The sequence below is a fragment of the Stenella coeruleoalba genome (genome assembly GCF_951394435.1).
Source record: "Stenella coeruleoalba genome assembly, chromosome: 16".
Taxonomy (NCBI): domain Eukaryota; kingdom Metazoa; phylum Chordata; class Mammalia; order Artiodactyla; family Delphinidae; genus Stenella; species Stenella coeruleoalba.
In genome coordinates this window covers 57754106-57763123 of record NC_137162.1, presented here as the reverse complement: position 1 = coordinate 57763123, position 9018 = coordinate 57754106, and positions in this window count along the sequence as shown.

Below are 9018 nucleotides of genomic sequence, written 5' to 3'. Positions count from 1 at the left end.
CTGCAGGCTTCAAAGGTCCTGGTAAAGACTAGATTTTGCTTCTAGTGTTATAGGAAGCCAGTAAGAAATTTTGGTTTTGTGTAGGGGAGTGACTCACGTACCACATCACCGTTGTAGCCAAAATGACACTGCCCTTGGGCTAAGGCAGAGAAGGCCTCATTCACCCACCTCTTACTGTGTGGGGCGACTTGCCTGGCCTTGGAGACAGTTTCAACAAGCTCTTTTGAGTCCTTTATTAGGAGCCCAGATGAATGAAGGTTGCACAAGGAAATGAAAGCTGCAGCAGAGCCATAGGAGAATGCACCATGAGCTACAGTGGATTGAAGCAGCAGTGGCTGTAATAGGAAACCGGAGTTTTCTTCTCTTCACTTGAGTAAAAAATTCACAGGCTGTCAAACTAGAGTTATGAGTGTCTTGTTTTTAGTTTAGAGGTCGGCCTTTGCAGATGGGCACCAGCAGAGGGTGCTACAAACTTCCAGCAGCCTGTGTGCCTTTGTCACTTAGGCACAGAATGAACTGCGGAAGTTGCTGTTTTGAACAAAGTATAGTGTGGGTATCAGAATCACCTGGCTTGTTAAAATTCATTAGATCCTACCTCCTGAGTTTGATTCCATTGATGGGAGGAATTTTCATTTCTAACAGGTTTCCAGGCAATGCAAATTCTTCCAAATTGGTTCTCTATCTGGAGGCAATCAGAATCACCTGAAGACCCTTTCTACAAGGCTGGGCGCCCTTCCCTAAGGGCATTTCACAATCAGGTGTAGTGAGAATGTAGGTGTTCACAAAGCTCCCTCGTTTCCTCCTCTTAAGTGGATGTGAAAGTTCACTGAAGCTTGTAAGCATCATGCTTAGCTTTTTTTCCCCCATTTCTTCTTTTAATTTTGCTTTCCAATTGTATGTTACTAGTGTATATAAATACATTTGATTTGGGAATATTGATCTTTTGTGACATTGCCAAACTCATGTATTAGTTCTAGAAGTTCTTTTGTAGATTCGTTAGGATTTTTTGCATAGTCATAGTCAATCTTGTTGTCTGTGAACAGGGACAGTTTTATCCTTCCCCCTTTCCATCTTGAACTCTTGTTTCTCTGGTGGCCAGAAATAGATCTGCTGACCCCATTCTGTCATGATATTCAAGAGCAGATAACTTACCAGTTCACAAAGCAATTGACAGTATTCTGAATCCTAAGTGACCACTGAGGACACTTACGGGGAAAATATCTGAAATGATGATAAGGGCATTGGCTTGGAAATAAGAGAGACCTAGCCTTGATGAAATAGTTTGTTCTCATTGGCCAGAGCTAGAGAGTCTAGCCTTTAGCACAGCCCTGCTACTCTAAGCCAGGAGTTCCTGAGTTGCAGCATCCCAGGGGACTCGGGTTAAACCTTGGGGCAGACCAGGGCTTGGCAGAGGAGAAGGTATCCCACCTGATAGGTCCTGGGAATTGGTAGCTGCATTCTCATGGAGGGCTCCAAATGGAAAGCAACAGATTGGGCTTCTAGGCAGCAGGGAAGAGGAAGTTTGCCTTTTCCTGGGCAGTAGTTGAATGGGGATGAGTGGCATCTGGGGGCAAAGTAATGTGTTTGTGTCCTTTCTCCCTGCACGCTACCTGGTGCCTTCATACATTGGCACTAGGAGCATAACCTCCCTGGGCCCTCCCTTTGCCAAACCACTTTTCCTGGGGTCAGTTTACTGAGAGTTCCCATTTTCACAGCTTCATCCTTCCTCTGCTTCTATTCTTAAAGGTGGCCATTGTCTTCTCAAGGAAAATATCATCATGTATAAAATGCATTACATTTTCATTTCCCTAGCTGTAGGGTAGCATGTTTTGGAATAGATTCATAATTGGTACTGCCTTTGGCCTCCCACTCTGGGTTCCACCTCTCACCCTTTATAATTCTTCCTGTTAGGAAAATTACTTAAAATAGAAATGGCTGATAACCTCAGCTGTCACACTGTAATAGGTCTTGGCTTACAGAGGAAAGACATTGGTTTTGTCTCCTAGGGTTTTTTTTTGTTTTTTGTCTCCTAGTTTTGATGTAGTGGGACTGTGGGTGAGTTTAGGCAGGTCATCAAACCACTCTGACTCAGTTTCCTCATTTGATGTAATGGGATGATAATATACAGTATTTGGAAGGTAGAATAGTATAGTGGTTTAAGGACATGGGCTCTGAAGCCAAGCGCCTGGAGTCAAATCTTAGCTCCTCTACTTACTAGTCATGTTAACCTTGGGAAGTTACTAAGCCTCTTTGTCTCTCAGTTGTTGTTTTTTTTAACATCTTTATTGGAGTATAATTGCTTTACAATGGTGTGTTAGTTTCTGCTTTATATCAAAGTGAATCAGCTATACATATACATATATCCCTATATCTCCTCCCTCTTGCATCTCCCTCCCACCCTCCCTATCCCACCCCTCTAGGTGGTCACAAAGCACCAAGCTGATCTTCCTGTGCTATGTGGCTGCTTCCCACTAGCTATTTTACATTTGGTAGTGTATATATGTCCATGCCACTCTCTCACTTTGTCCCAGCTTACCTTTCCCCCTCCCCGTGTCCTCAAGTCCATTCTCTACATCTGCATCTTTATTCCTGTCCTGCCCCTAGGTTCTTCAGAACCATATATATATATATTTTTTTAGATTCCATATGTATGGAATATAGCATACGGTATTTGTTTTTCTCTTTTTGTCTTTCTTACTTCACTCTATGTGACAGACTCTAGGTCCATCCACCTCACTACAAGTAACCCAATTTTGTTTCTTTTTATGGCTGAGTAATATTCCATTGTCTATATGTGCCACATCTTTATCCATTCATCTGTTGCTGGACACTTAGGTTGCTTCCATGTCCTGGCTATTGTAAATAGTGCTGCGATGAACATTGTGGTACATGACTCTTTTTGAATTATGGTTTTCTCAGGGTATATGCCCAGTAGTGGGATTGCTGGGTCGTATGGTAGTTCTATTTTTAGTGTCTCTCAGTTTTGAGTTGGTGATAGTACTTACCCTCATAGGGTTATTATGAGGATTTATGAGTTAATACATGCAAAGGATGTAAAATGGTACCTGGAACATCCTAAGTGTAAGATATCATCATCATCATCATCATCATCATGATTATAAGGATCCAGTGAGTTAATATTGTAAAAGTACTTTGAAACTGAAAAATGATACCCACCTTTGACTCTTACCTTAGTTATGCTTAGTCTGCAGGTTGAGGAGGGCTGTTTTGAACGTCACCTTCCCAAAACCCTGAAAAGCTGCTCTTGCCTGACAGTTCCTCTGCCCACAGAATGGCATGGAGGACCTAGGTCCCCTTTATTTACACAGAGCCTTAGGTGCTGATGCTATCACACCCCCAGGGAGTGACTGAACCACCTCTGTAGAAGGGAGTTGAAGAGGGAGGTCTCAGTAGGTGGCAGGGACAAGGATAATGCCCTGGCATGGGACAGAGACCTGACAGGGAGTTGTGAGATTCCTGGCTCTTGTGCCAAACTTCTGGAGGACTGGAGGGTAGTCCCTCCAGGCCTTAGTTTCCTTATCTCTAAAAGAGGAACAAGAGTCCCTGTTCTCACTTCACAAGGCACTGGAAAGGAGGCAGTGAGTTAATAAGTCCCAGATATTTAAAAAAAAAAAAAAAAAAAGGTATTATTGGAGTAAAAGGTTGTACTATTACTTGGCAAATTACCATTCCTGAACCAAACCTCCCTAAAAGTGAGTTCTGTTGGAGAGTTAGGGTGTGTGGGTGAGCAGTAAGCCCTGCTCTCTTGCTGGCCTCTGTCAAGGCTTTTTGCTAGATTGTACTCTAAATTGCACTCTGTGAAGGCTTTGGTTGAACCTGCAAAAGTTTGGCCACTCTGCCACTCAGTTTTTCCAGTGTTCTGTCTCTGCATGGTCAGGAGCCTGGGGAAGGCTTGCTTTGTTTTTCAGCCCTTTTGCACTCACACCACATCATACAGGTGTTTTTGCCGTGGCACCACATCCTCTGCGGTAGACGCTATACTCTTTTGCACTGTGACTTCACTGTTCCATCCATCAAGACACAAAGTCTATTTCCCCAGCCCTCGTAGGTGCTGTCTTTGTGGCTTGCTTTAATTAATAAAATGTGGTGGAATTGCTGTTATGTGACTGAGGAGACTACCACTTTCACCTCTTGGGATGCTGGCTGAAGCTGCTGTGCCACGAAGGAGACTGGGATGAAAGATCTTGAAAGGAGAGAGAGGCTCAGCTGACCAAGCTATCCCAGCTGAGCCCAGTCCCCAGCTCACCCACCAGCTGATGCAGCTGCATGAGTAAGCCCGAGGGAGACCAGGAGAACTGTCCAGTCAATGCACAGAGTCATAGACATAAACTGTTTTAAGCCACTAAGTTTTGGTGTGGTTTGGTTTGTTCTGTGGCAATAGATAACCCACATACCTAACATTTTATCTCTAAAGCCCCTTCACACTGGTCTTCTGTCTTGAAAGACCTGGCTCTATGTCTTTAAGAGTGCAGAGTGTGTTTGTCCAGACTTCTTGGTCAATACCCAGTTCCATGCCATCCTGAAGTGTGTTTTCACAAGGCTGGTCTTGGCTCTGAGGCAGTTGTATTTTAAATGCAGTCTTACTGGTGAGCCACTGGTGCATTGTCGCTTGGCTTTGCCTGGAATTAAAAGCACCAACAAATATGCTTTCAAATTTTTTCAATTAAGAAATCACAAATTTAGGACTTCCCTGGTGGTGCAGTGGTTAAGAATCCACCTGCCAATGCAGGGGACACGGGTTCAAGCCCTGGTCCAGGAAGATCCCACATGCTGCGGAGCAACTAAGCCCATGTGCCACAACTGCTGAGCCTGTGCTCTAGAGCCCATGAGCCACAACTACTGAGCCCCCGTGCCACAGCTACTAAAGCTCACATGCCTAGAGCCCGTGCTCTGCAACAAGAGAAGCCATGACAATGAGAAGCCCATGCACTGCAGTGAAGAGTAGCCCCTGCTTGCCGCAACTAGAGAAAGATTTCTGCCCGTGGCCAAGGTGAAGCAGTAGGGTCCAGATTTACCCTTCCACTTCATTGATGCCCTCTAGTTTGTCACCATCATTATCCTAAATATGGTATTCCAGTTGTGACATGGGCCTAATACTGAGGACGGCCAGCACATGCTTCCCTTGATCTGGACTCTATATGTCTATCATTTCACATTTGTAATTTGATGAAGGAGGTAGAACCTGAGCAGGCACTGTCTGGTAGCTTGTGACCTGGCCTCAGCTGACCTCTCCAGACTGGCCTTGCTAGAAAACCCCTCTTCCTGCTACCTCCTCCCCTAATATCCCATCTGTTGTAATTCCCATTCTTGTCATATTATTTGCAGTTTGCTGAACGTGCCATGCTGCATCGTGCCTGAGCATTCTTTCCTTATGTGCTGCCCTTCCCCTCCTTGTCTGCCACACAAACACATCCTCCACTTTTAAGAATCCATTGAACTCTGAGGCCTTCCTGATGCTCTCAGGGTGATCTGATCCCTTCATAACCCCACTGTCCTCTGTTCATATAGCAATTCTTGCGCAGACAGCACTTTACAATACTTGTTCATGTTTGTCTCCCTTTCTATACTGTGAGATTGGGTTTTTTAAATTAATTTATTTATTTTTGGCTGCGTTGGGTCTTTGTTGCTACATGCAGGCTTTCTCTAGTTGTGGCAAGTGGGGGCTACTGTTCATTGCGGTGCGCGGGCTTCTCATTGCGGTGGCTTCTCGTTGCGGAGGACGGGCTCTAGAGCGCAGGCTCAGTAGTTGTGGTGAACGGACTTAGTTGCTCCATGGCATGTGAGATCTTCCTGGACCAGGGATCGAACCAGTGTCCCCTGCATTGGCAGGCGGATTCTTAACCACTGTGCCACCAGGGAAGCCTGAAATTGTTGATTTTTAATTAGCCTCCGGCACAGTGTCTCACACACACTAGTTGCTTAATAAATGTTTGTAGAAGAAAAGGAGAGAAGAAGAAATGTGTGTTACAAAATCTGAAAGAATAGGGATTCCCCCTGCCACCTGCCCCAGCTGGAAGAATAGCCCATGCAAAAGCTGAGTGGTTCCTTCTGAGTGATGAATACAGTAACTTTTATTTTTGTTATTTATTTAATTTATTTATGGCTGCGTTGGGTCTTCGTTGCTGCGCGGGGCTTTCTCTAGTTGGGGTGAGCGGGGGCTACTCTTCGCTGTGGTGCGTGGGCTTCTCATTGCGGTGGCTTCTCTTGTTGTGGAGCACGGGCTCTAGGTGCGCGGGCTTCAGTAGTTGTGGCACGTGGGCTTCAGTAGTTGTGGCTTGCGGGCTCTAGAGCGCAGGCTCAGTAGTTGTGGCACCCGGGCTTAGTTGCTCCACAGCATGTGGGATCTTCCTGGACCAGGGCTCGAACCCGTGTCCCCTGCATTGGCAGGTGGATTCTTAACCACTGCGCCACCAGGGAAGTCCCTGAATACAGTAACTTGATTTCATTGCTCTGTTAATTGGGACTTCACTAATTTTGAAGGAATAACAAGTTGGATAGTTTATTTTATACCATTTATAAACACAGAGTTTGTTCAACTGAAATCCTGCCATATAAACAAGAGCAGGCATTTCAAGTTGCCTTAAACACCTGACAAGTAATCCTTTCCGTATACACAATTGATGGACTGAATTAGAAAATATTCTCATCTGTTCATTAAAACAGATTTCCCTTAAGACCTATACTGAGAAGCAATTTATTAGCATAGTTCCACTAGATTCCTGAAGGTATAAAACTGAATTTCTTTTAATATGCTTTATGATTCAAACCAACTCTTGTCAGCTGGACCTAGTTAATCTGAATTAACTATACATGAAGTCCTTGGCACTGCAGAGAGCCGAGTGATTCATTCAAATGGTGTGTCCTTGTAGCTTGTCTCATAAAATTGCTGGAAGCTCAGAGAAAATGGATGCTGTTTTGAGGGCAGTGAAGGAGTTGTCCCTGGTACACTTTGGCTTCTAGATTTGAACCTCATGAGCTTGGTAGCTTTCTACTAAATGGGAGCTGTAGCAGCAGCCCTGACTCTTAAAAGGCACCCATCCCAGTGACTTCCTACCTCCAACCCCCAAAATGCCCACTTCTATATACATATCATCCATAGAACTTTCATGGGGCATCAGGACCTTAAATGAAGAAAAACACAGACTCGTCATGGAGGGTCATCCTGTTAGAAGACAAGGGAAGAAACCTTGCTACGCACAAACACACTTGCCTACTGGGGGAACAAAGAGATCACTAGTGCTGGGCTGTACCTCCAGCAGGGCCTTAGGCATTTCTTCTACCTACAACTTTTCTACTCTTGGCTCAAATATCCTAGAGCTGGGGTACCAAGGGACTAATGAGGTTTTCAGAAGAGCTGAGGTGAGTGTGAAGGCTTCCCCTCCCATCAGAGAGCAACATTGGGCTCGTGGGACAGGTTACACCCTTTCCTGAGCCTCCCCAGATCCAGAGCCACAGCTGGGCATACAGGCAGAAGATCTAGGGATTCTAGTAGCTTCCTCCTGCACAGACCAATGACAGGTTACTTTGGAGGCCACCCCTGATGTGCTGTGGTTTCTCCCACCAAGTCAGAGTTCATGGGAAAATCCTAAAACCAACATGGCCTGGGGAATTCCCTGATGATCCAGTGGTTAAGACTCCGAGCTTCCACAGCAGGGGGCACAGGTTCGATCCCTGGTTGGGGGACTAAAGTCCCACATGCCACGCAGTGTGGCCAAACAAAACAAACAAATAAATCTTGTTATTTAGCACAGGGAGATCAGCTTGATGCTTTGTGATGACCTAGAGGGATGGAATAGGGAGGGTGGGAGAGAGGCTCAAGAGGGAGGGGATATGGGGATATATGTATATATATAGCTGATTCACTTTGTTGTACAGTGGAAACTAACACAGCATTGTAAAGCAATTATACTCCAATAAAGATGAAAACAAACAAAAAACAGAAAAAAACCTCAAAAGAACATGGCCTGACACCATGTACTGAAGGAGAAGGCTATACTCTGAACTAGGCAGGAAAGCCCTGGCTCTGTATGTTCTAATTGTGTCCCTACATTGACCCATTGTTCATTATCAATCTTTGCAATTTCCTTCCTTCATTTTTCTTCCATTTTTTCCTAGTTACACTAAGCTTGGGTATGAGGCTTTTACTGCTAAAATAGCTCTTCCTGGTTGTGTTTACAAGACTTAGAGTGCCAACCTCTGCAAAGGGGCCTAGGAGCACACCTTTGGAATTCCTGGCCCTTTTCTTGGCAGTTATTTCTGAAATCATAGTTCTTTTGTATATTTCAATATTATATATAATAAATATATTTTATATATATTATATAAACATTTCCTATTTTATACATGTATTTTGAATATTTACATTTCCTGTACCATTGGTTGACTCTCCTAATTGGCTCTTCTGCCCCTTTTCTCTGAGATGCCCATTTCCTTCTGCAAGGAACCATTTTCTTCCACACAGTTTAACAGCCATTTGTTGGGCCACAATGATTAAGGCCCTTAAGGGGAGTTAAAGATGAAGATTACACTGTCTATCCTCAAGACTTTATAAATCTGATAAGGAAAGTAGAAAAAAACGCAAATGACTATAAACCGTAAGTGTCATTCTATCTGTTGAGTACCTGCTATATGCGCAGTGCTTTAAGTGTAATTTTTCATTTAATCCTTGTAAGCCTTGCAAGATAGTGGTGTAATCCCCCATTTTACAGCTTGCTGAGGAAATTCCTAAAGGTTGTACTGCTAGCAAGTGACAGACAGAGTTGGGATTTGAACCTGGTATACTGTCTTCCAGAGTCCATGAGCTTCCCTACTGTATCAGGAGGCCTCTCAATGCAGACCATAGAAACAGATTCCATAAAAGTGATGTGAGGTTCCAAGGAGGAACTGAATCTGGAAGGGCTTTAGAAGCACATTTGAGACAGGTATGCTAGTTTACATCCTCTCAGCAGCAGATGCCAAGATGGAATTAAATGTGCAAGAGATTTACCGAGGGATATG